This window comes from Tupaia chinensis, unplaced genomic scaffold, assembly GCF_000334495.1.
Source record: "Tupaia chinensis unplaced genomic scaffold, TupChi_1.0 Scaffold000613_1, whole genome shotgun sequence".
In the NCBI taxonomy this organism is placed as follows: domain Eukaryota; kingdom Metazoa; phylum Chordata; class Mammalia; order Scandentia; family Tupaiidae; genus Tupaia; species Tupaia belangeri.
This window is the reverse complement of record NW_006160132.1, coordinates 61,113-71,081: the sequence shown is the minus strand read 5'-3', so window position 1 is coordinate 71,081 and position 9,969 is coordinate 61,113. Positions and strand designations below refer to the sequence as shown.

At 48.1% G+C, this 9,969-nt stretch overlaps 1 pseudogene; it reads left to right on the top strand.

The window, feature by feature from the left end:
- Window positions 1-4,622: 4,622 nt before the first annotated feature.
- LOC102483971 (malignant fibrous histiocytoma-amplified sequence 1 homolog) lies at window positions 4,623-7,507 on the top strand (annotated as a pseudogene).
- Window positions 7,508-9,969: the final 2,462 nt, after the last annotated feature.

Sequence of the window (9,969 nt, the reverse complement as noted above, 5' to 3'; positions counted from 1 at the left end):
GTGCTAATGGACCTTCCCACCAACAGTGTAGAAGAGCTCCCTTGTCATTGCACCCTCACCAACCAACACTTACCATTCTTATTTTAAGATCCTAGTACGGCTAAATCTGCTCTGGCCATTGAACATATTAGCTTTCATGGTCAACAGAATGTACCCCACTAAAGTTGAGCACCTCCTAATGCCCAGAATGTGTGAGCATGTCACCTCACACAGTACAAAGACTGCAAGTGTAATTTAAAAACAGATCTGAGGGAACCAGCAGTTGGCATAACGGCTATGTCGCTGGCCTCCCACGTAGTTGAGCACGGTTCGCATCCCAGACCCAGTGGCTTAAAATTCACGCCGGGCACGTGTGCGTGCCCAAGATCCTGAGAGGAGAATGGAGGAGAAGGGATTGCGGCATGACTATCCCCCCTGGGGGGTGATTTCTCGCTTTCTGTCTCTCTGTCTCTCTCTGTCGGGGAGGCGCGCGCGCAGTAAGAGAAAACCCCTAAAAAAAAAAAAAAAAAAAAAAAAACGATCTGAGATGGGAAGAGCACCTTATCAGGCTGATTCGATAACTTGGCCTTTGTGGGTCTGGATGAGTGTCCTAGCCTAGGACAGGACAATTTTTGTGCTTTACTCACTCTGCTGCAGCTTCCTTTCCAGGCTGACACCCCATGCCTCTTCACCTGGTGTTCTTCCATATGCTGTGTGATATTCTTTATAATAAACCAGAAAACAACCTTTTGTTCTGTGAGCTGCTCTTGCAGATTAATCAGACCCAACTCAAAGAGGGGTTGTGTGAACCCCAGTTTATAGGTGATGGTTTACAAATAAATAAAAGCCACCTGTGGCTTTTGCAAGGCATTTGATGTTGAGAGGAGCAGTCCTTTTTATATTTATTTATTTATTATTTGTAGTAGACTTGTGGACAGAGGTCTGACTGCTTTTTCCTACTTCCAAAATCTCTTCCATCGGTCCTGGGTTGAATCATGCCCACAAACATTAACAAGTCATTTTGGCCCATTTGATAATAGGGCTCTTCCTACATCCTGCCCCTGGCATAGCATCCTTGTGGTGGGTAAGTCATGCCCATAAGCAATAACTGACCAGTTTATGCATTGGTAACATGACTCTTCCTACATCCTGTCCTTGGGACAGTAGCTAGTGAAGTATATAAGCCCCCTTACCTCTGTTACATACACTCTTTGCCAATGCCTTCCCGAAACACAGGCCTCCCTTTCCAATCACCAACCTAAAGGTTGTAAAGCCCACCTATGGCCTGCAAGCCCTCTGCTTCCAGAAGGAGGTCCTGCCTTTTGGGGCTAGACCAATGGAAAACTCTTTTCACTAAATTTCAATCCTTGTTTCTCACCCTCAAAATCAAATAAAAGGAATCCCTGGGGACCAGCAGTTAGCATAATGGCATTGTTGCTGGACTCCCAGAAAGACTGGATGAGTGTCCTAGCCTGGGACAGGTCAATTTTTGTGCTTTAGTCACTCTGCTGCAGCTTCCTTTCCAGGATGACACCCCATGCCTCTTCACCTGGTGTTCCTCCATATGCTGTGTGATATTCTTTCTAATAAACCAGAAAACAACCCTTTGTTCTGTGAGCTGCTCTTGCAGATTAATCAGACTCAACTCAAAGAGGGGTTGTGTGAATCTCAGTTTATAGGTGATGGGTCACATTTTCATTGCATATTTTTAGTTGTGTCAAAGAAAGTATTGACAAAGAATTGTCTTCACGAACTGAAGACAATCAAACCCTCCATGGTCCACAGTAGGGATCTTCTGGAAATGACAGCACAAAAAGACTGCCTGTGAGCCCTGTTGGAAGACATCGTACCAAATCCTCACCACTCACACTGCAGTAGAGACTTGAACTCTGGGTTCACAACTTAGAAAAGCTACTTTAGATTTTTTTAAATTGTGCACCTGTTGGAGACTTTAAGGTAGAACTGACCAAGAATTTTTCTCCAAAACAGACATCTTGGACATGGACTGCTATGCCCCAGTATCATGGATCAAGACTTCTCTGCCATCATGAAAACTCTATGTTCTTTCTTTTTCTTTTTTATTCTCAATTCCTATTGTCTTAATTCTTTCCTCTTCCCCACAGGAAATCCCTGAGACCATACTGAGTGTTTAACTTTAATCTGAACTTATGTCCTAACACAAATCCAGAACAGTTGTTAAGTTTATAGACTAATGCAGAAAAGATTTCAGTAAGGTTCCTGAAGATTTACTTTTGGCAGTAATGGGATACTGGTTGTATTTAAAGCTTATCCATAAACTGGAGAAATTTTTCATTTATAGCCAATAAGACCTTCTGGGGTTTCAGGTGGGTAAAAGCCACACTGCAAAATGTAAACAATTAACATACAAGTTTAACAAAACAATGAAATATCATCCAGCTTTACATATCCTTGTTGTTCAAGTTAGGGGCTTATGTTTAATACTAAACAAAACTGAACATTGTTCCTACCTTTATCCTGACTTTAATACCAAAGAAGTTTAATGAAAAAAGTGGCTGATATTGCTGCTTCATTAGACTCCACCACCAGATATACCAGGGAAGTCTCTCAAAAGTAATTAACAGATGGGAACCAGCAGTTAGCGTAATGGCTATGTCGCTGGACTCCCATGTAGTCGACCGCGGTTCGCGTCCCGGACCCGACCTGGTTACTTAAAACTCACGCCGGGCGCATGTGCGTGCGTGCCCAAGATCCCAAGAGGAAAATGGAGAAGGGATTGCGGCGTGGCCGTCCCCCCTGGGGGGTGATTTCTCACTTTTTGTCTCTCTGTCTCTGTCTGTCTGGCAAGTGCACGCGCCCTATAGCAAAAACCTCTCCAAAAAAAAAAAGTATTTAACAGATGATGTGTTTACAGGTGCGGTTAATGATCAGTTATAGCATCCTAAATAGTGGACAGCAAGCTTGTGTTTTTCAAGGTTTTTAATGTTTGTATTTCTTCCGGTAGGCCTCTCAGTTGTTATGACTTGTATTACTAGACTAACAACAAAGACAAATACCTTTTTAATCAGGCCATTTTACAAAGAACTGTGGTCCTCATTTATCACACTCCAGACAACTAGGCTCGAATACAGTTGTACTATGTGTTGTACTATGTACTATGTGGCCTGAACCTTAACCTGTTTAAATTAATTTCGGCTGTTTCACAGAAACTTTTGTTAGGGGTGCACCTTGGTCATCACATTGGTCCTCCTGGTGTGCTCTATCCTCTCAAGTCTTAACTGCTTCGCTCACAGCCATCCATCGAACATGAATGGCTTTGTTTCAGCCAGATCTGTAAAAGCTGCAAGGAAGGCCTGTTTGACTTGTGTGACATTGTGACCTGGAGACCAGAGAACACTCCTGCTCTCTATGCTCAGAGCAAGACAGCGTCATTTATGATGGTGACGGAGAGCGGCGCAAATGCCCCGAGTTTTGGTCAACCTCCCAAATATTTGAGAGGCTGGCCAAAAGGGGGGAAATTATTAAATTAAACTATTTTGGCCTAAAACAGCTACTGTACTCCCACACTTTGATTCCATGGATAAGCCTAAATCACACGATAGGCTATTGTTCTCAGCTGGTTGCTAAGTTACAGCCAATCACAGCAGCTAGGTTCAGTCAGTCCCAGAGTCCCGTCATGATGCAGTCAGACTTCAGAACTAGCCAGGGACTTCTTTGCCTTGCTTTCCTGGAGGACTTTCCTGTTCTGCCGGCTTAAAAGGCTCAGTTGACCAGAGGCTGGTTGGAGTTGTCTCGAAGTCCAGGGACAACTGCCCGATTTACCTGATTTAAGTTCTGTTAAGATTTGCTCTATTGGGACCAGCAGTTGGCATAATGGCTATGTCGCTGAACTCCCATGTAGTCGACCACAGTTCAGTTCAAGTCCCGGATCTGATGGCTTAAACTCACACTGGGCATGCGTGCGTGTGTGTCCAAGATCCTGGGAGCAGAATGGAGGAGAAGGGATTGGGGCATGGCCATCCCCCCCTGGGGGGTGATTTCTCACTTTCTATCTCTCTATTTCTCTCTGTCTTTCTGGTAAGTGCATGTGCCCTATAGCAAAAAGCCCTATAGAAAAAACCTCTCCAAAAAAAAAAAAAGAAAAAAAAAGGATTTGTTCTATTAAAACTCCACTCTATCAAATTGTCTGGTTTATTTTTCTTTTAACAATACCAACCTACATATTCTGGAAAGAATGTGCTGTGTTCACCATTAAGCCCTCGCCTGCAATTCAGTCTCCAAGTACATTCATTCATATCCTAGACCTTGAAACCTGGTTGGATTCAGGCATACTTAATCTGAAGGCGGATGCACTAGTTTTGGATCTGCCTAAGGCCACGGGGCTTCTGGGGCTGCTGGCTGAGACGGCCCGAAACCCTCAGCTGCAGCAGCACTCTTAGGCCCGTGCCCTCTTCCTCTGCAGCTCCCTGGGCAGGTGGGAGGGGGCAGGGAACCTGACAGAGCCTGGGAGGAGTAGACCCTGGGAGGAAGACCAGGCCCGCCCGCCCCCTCCCTAGAACTGATAGAATGGTGCAGCCCTGACCTCTGGTCCCCGCAGACTTAGCTAGGACCACGGCCGCCCAGTCTTGTCCGGGAGGGCGGTGAGGGCCAGCAGTGGCCCCACTATGGCGGGCAAGAACTACGGGACCTGGACTGTGAGGCTGGCGCCCGCCCTGCGCGCCAGGAAGCTGCAGGGCAGCCTGCGCCCGCTGGGGCTAGGCCCGGCCCACTCCAGGCCAGGCGTCCTGGCTCCCCACTGCCGCCAGCTTTGGGGATACTGAGGTGCTGAACCAAGGAACTAAGGCCTGGAGGAGGTCCCCCCGGACTGGGGTGGCGTTGTGGCGTTGCTGGTCCTGAGCAGGAACCGCTTCTCCCAGCTGTCCTCCAGGCGGCCGAGCTCTGTCAGCACCTCACTGCGCAGGGCGGGACCTACAACCGTGGCCACCAGGCCTGGCGGTGGCAGGTGTCCTGCTGGGGCTGCGCAGGCTCAACTTCAGCTGCATGCTGCCTGCGCAGTGGGCGCCTGGGTCCACCGCGGGTGGTGGGTGGTGCGTCAACTTCCGCAGGCCTGCGCCTCCCCCCCAACCCCCCTGTCCCGCCTCTGCCTCCTGCGTGCCCCGGACGCTGACCACAGCCAGCTCAGTGCCTTCCCGCAGGTGCTGCACCTCAGGCTGGAAGAGCTGTGTGTCCTGGGGCAGCCTGCCTGAGGATAGAGTCCTGGCCTTCACCCCTAGCCAACTGCGGCCTGAGGTTGGGTCCTGGCCCTGATCCCAAGCCGGCTGAGGGTCCCTGCCTCAGGCTCCAAAGACCTTGCTGTGACACTGTTCCACTGAGGAAAAAGTGCAGGGATCTAGAGAGGAGCCAGCGGGGGTCTGCCTTCCTTCACCTCCCCTGGAGCAAGGGCATTAGGGTGGCCAGCTGGACGGCCCATGTTGCCCAGGCCTATGTCCTGGTGTATGACCTTGCTGATGAGGAACGGTTCAAGGTGACCTAGCCTGTTTTCACTCTCTGAGGGCCCTGCATGTGCTGCTGAGCAACCTGGCCACTTATGAGCTTGGCTTCCCCTACTGTGGGCTCCTTCTAGTGTGGGGTGGCCTCACCAGTGCCCCACGCAGTGGACGTGCCATGGTCACACACGCAGTTGTGTGGGGAATGGGAGACGGACACCCGTCTGCACAGTGACCAACCAGTCACTTTGCAGGAAAAGTGCAATGCAGAGGTGCTGGGTTGGCCTGACTGGTGGTGGGCAGGCCTCGGGCCCAGGCCATCCGCCACCTTTCCCCATCAGCTCCCCACCCCTTACCGCAGCCTGCCAGGGCACTTCCAGTCAAGAACTTGCAGGCACAAGGCCCACTTACAATGCCTGCTCAACCACCAGCGAGGATCCTCTCCCCGGCATTGCCTGAGAGCCTCAGAGATGCCTTCAAATGGTAGTGTCTTCAGGACAGTCTGTTCCAGTAGCTCAGCACTGAAAGACTGCCTGAGTCCTGGCAGGTGTGAGGGTATGCAGCCTAATGGCAGGCGGCAGTTATCAGAATGTCTCATTAATCACTTCACTAGGAACCGGCTGACACATGCCTTGGATATAAAGGGGTCTGTGAAAGTATTTATGGGGAATAGGAAACATCCGGTCCCTGGCTAAGTTATGTGATGCCCATTTGATATGATATTTATGGCTTACCCACTATCGTATCTGAAGTAAACCAGATGGCCTTCACTGAAGTTTCAACAAGCCAGCACACTTGCCCATAAGCAAGCTGGCTTGATGCAGGATACATACCTGGGTCACACATGACAGCAACAAGATCCTAAAAATGTATTCTGTAAAGGTGCTTATCTCTGATGATGAGATTTTAACTGCAATCCTGCACTCTTGCAAAAATCTGAGCACGCTTTGTAAAACTAACAAATAAAGATGCTCAGCATGACTGCATGACACAACTTGTCTGTGTTCACCTGCATTTCTGTCTCTGTGTCTTTTCTTTTTCTTGAACATTCTACTTTGCAGGACCAAGCCCCATGATGGACACTGACAGGTAGTGCTGGAGGAACCACCCTCCAGCTACCTCAGACATCATGGCTCTGGCTGGGCTGGTGGGACTCTGTGCACCTCAGCTTGCAGGCAGGTCTGACTAAGGATAGTTGCAAAGTGCCCTTCCCTGTCTGCCAGAGCACCAGGCTGCTGTACTGGAGGACACCCAGCCCTCCAGGAGCATGTCTTCCATAACCTCCCCACCTCATTGACCTCCTCAATGTCTTTTTCCAGAGGGACATGTTCTTGCTGCTGCATAATCTGCTCCTATGGACTGAGGGTGAGGGACAGCTCCTCTGTGATGGTGCTGCCTAGCCTCAGTCAGGATTTGTTTCAGGCCACCCAGTTCCACTGTGGAGGGCTTTCTGCTGCATGGCTCTTGCCAACCAGCCCATGCCATTTGGGTGCTCCTAAACCCTCGTATCCAGGCCCAGCAGGACTGCAGCTGCCGTGGAGCTGCTGGGGAAGAGGGGACTCTGCTGCTGCTTCTCTGAGCCCAAGGGCAAGCCCCGAATGAGCTCACAGCCTGGTACAAATTCCCATGCTATGTACAGAAGGAGGTGCCCAGGCAGAGGCCTGGATTATGAGACCAACGTCACTGTCATTATTCATGGCTGAGCAGCTGCAGATTTTCCCTTCACCTGCCCCCTAGGCTGTTTGCACACTATAGTCCCCAGACCAGCAGCCATGTGGTGCACAGGTCTGGTGGAAAATTCCAGATCTTTGTGTATAGAGGGAAGGCTCCTGTTGTCGTGAGTTGCAGATGTGCCAAGGGGTCCTGCAGCTAGACACTCTGCCTATTGCCAGCCATGCATTGTAGCAAACACGTAGACCACATGGTAAACCATCACCCTCTGGTGGAGGAGCTGCATGTCCTGCTATGCCAGTGGCCTAGGCCACCCTAGACTGCATCTTCTCTGCTCTCAGTGCCCTGAGAGAGGGTCACCCAACCTACACACTTTCCAGGATCTGGTGTGAGGCCTGAACAAGGACAAGACATCAGTTTGAAATGAGCCTCTATCAGAGCAACATGAGATCTGCTAAAATGAATGAAGAACAAACATCAAACTTATGGTGACATTTGGGTGAGAGAATGATGAAATCATTTATAATTTACAAAAGGTTTATGGGGACAATGACCTAAAGAAAAGTAGCAGTTTAAAAATGATTACTGGGGGCCAGCAGGTGGCAGGGTGGTTAAGGCACTGGGCACCCACACAACCCTGGCAGCTTGTTTTCTCACTTTCCCTCTCCCTCTCTGTCCCTGTCTGGTGAGCACACGTACCCTATACAAATTAAATAATAATAATAATTAATAAAATTAAATTAATATTCTTTTTAAAAATAAAAATGATAACTGATTTTAAGAAGGGAGAAGACAGTATTGACATTGATACTGGCAGCAACAGACAATCTATGTCAATTTATAAGGGAAAAAAATAATCTTGTGCATTCTCTAGTTGAAGGGAGTTAATGATTCACAGGGGAAACAACAGCCCACCGCAGTTGCATCAGTTGGTTTAGCCTGCATAGTCCCAACTGGAAAGAGGAGCCAACTTCCTGCTTGATGGGCACCTAAGTGTCATACCCAGATCAGCTGTACACAGAGCAGAGCTTCCAATGGAGACTCCTCTAAGTGGGATCAGGCTCCTGAACCATTTCTTTAGGGCACTGTACATAGTGAGAGTTTTGATGGGAAATCATTTAACATTCATCTCACAGTACATCCTTTTACCCCCAAAATTTAAAAGAAATAAAAAATTGGGACATCAGATGGCACAGTGGTTATATTACTGGACTCCCACATAGCCAACTGTGGTTTGAGTCCCAGACCTGGTAACTTGAAATTCATGCCAGGAATGGGTTTGGCAAGTGCAGGTGCCCTTAGGCAAAAAAACTCTAAAAAAAAAATAGAAAAGAAAAAGGAAAATACTGATCCATGAGCTGATCATGGAGTATACCTTACATGCATATATGTGTCTTTGTTTCATACCGTTGAATTTCTGGGGAAAAATAAACAAACAAAAAATCTTTAAAGAGCACTGCTTTTTGTTCAGTTAATAATGCAAGAAAAACTACACTTGGGCCAGCAGGTAGCATTGGTGGTTAAGGTACTGGATCCCACCTGACCGGATACATGGTTCAAGTCCTGGATCCTGGAGCTTGAAAATCATGCCAAGCAGGGAACCGGCAGTTAGCGTAATTCCCCAAGGTGGACCATGACCTGAGTCCTACACTTGGTGGCTTAAAAAGCACTCTGGAGAGGAACGGAATCAAGGAGGAAGATAGAGAAGCAAGACATTTACGGACACAGAAATGGAGATATTATCAGCAATTGTCGGTTGATGATAATATCTTTACCTGGACTGGTATACAGTGTAGTTATGCTAGGAAAATTCATTTTACAAGTTGTTGTCGTGTACAGTGATTGAATGTATAAAATAAATTTTAAAAATAAAAATTAAATTAACAACAACAACAACAAAAGTAAAGCACTCTGGACACCTGTCAAAAATCAGGAAAGAAGAATGGAAGAGAAGAGATTGTGGTGTGGTCATTCCTCCTGGGGAGTGATTTCCCACTTTCCCTCTCTGTCTCTCCAGTGAGTGTGCACACCCTATGCCATAAAAAGAAAGAAAGAAAGAGAAAGAGAGAAAGGAAGGAAGGAAGGAAGGAAGGAAAGAAGGAAGACTACAAGGACACAGGTAAATTCCCAGGACTCTCAGCTCTTTAACGAATGGACTACATAGCTGGTAGCATCACTTACAAATGTGTCTTGTGCTTGACGACGCTTATGTTAAGAAGCAATCTTCATATATTTTCTCTTTAATTCCATTTCCAAGAACTTTTTGAGGTCCCCTCATAGTAGGCACTTACTAGATGATTTCCTTCCTCTCCTTCCTGGTTCCTTGACCACCCCTGACCTCCCCTGCCCTTGCCCTAGCTCATGTTCAAGTACTGGCAGGGTCAGTATTTGCTCCTGGGCCAGGGGTTGCCTGGCGTGGAGACAGAGCAACGACAGAGACTGGGGTGCACCAGCCGCTATGTTAGAGCGCTGTGGCATAGCTCAGCTACATCCAAGTCACCTCGGTTCTCATCCACTCAGAAATGGTAACCAGAAGCTGGTGCTGGTGAGTCGCTGACCACAGAGCATGTTGACAGGTGGGCGGCCAGCAGACAGAACATGCACAACCATGGGAGGACACTTGCTCTAGGTATTTTAAACAGCATTCTGTAACGGGCCAGCAGACGGCTAATGGTTACTTTGCTGGACTCCCCCATAGTCAACTAGGGTTCAAGTCCCAGACCCGGTAACTGTAAGTGTGTGCCTAAGAGGAGAATGGAGGAGAAGGGATTGTGGAGTGGCCACCCTCCCCTGGGGGGTGATTTCTCGCTTTCTGTCTCTCTGTCTCTCTCTGTCTTTTTGGTGAGTGAACGCA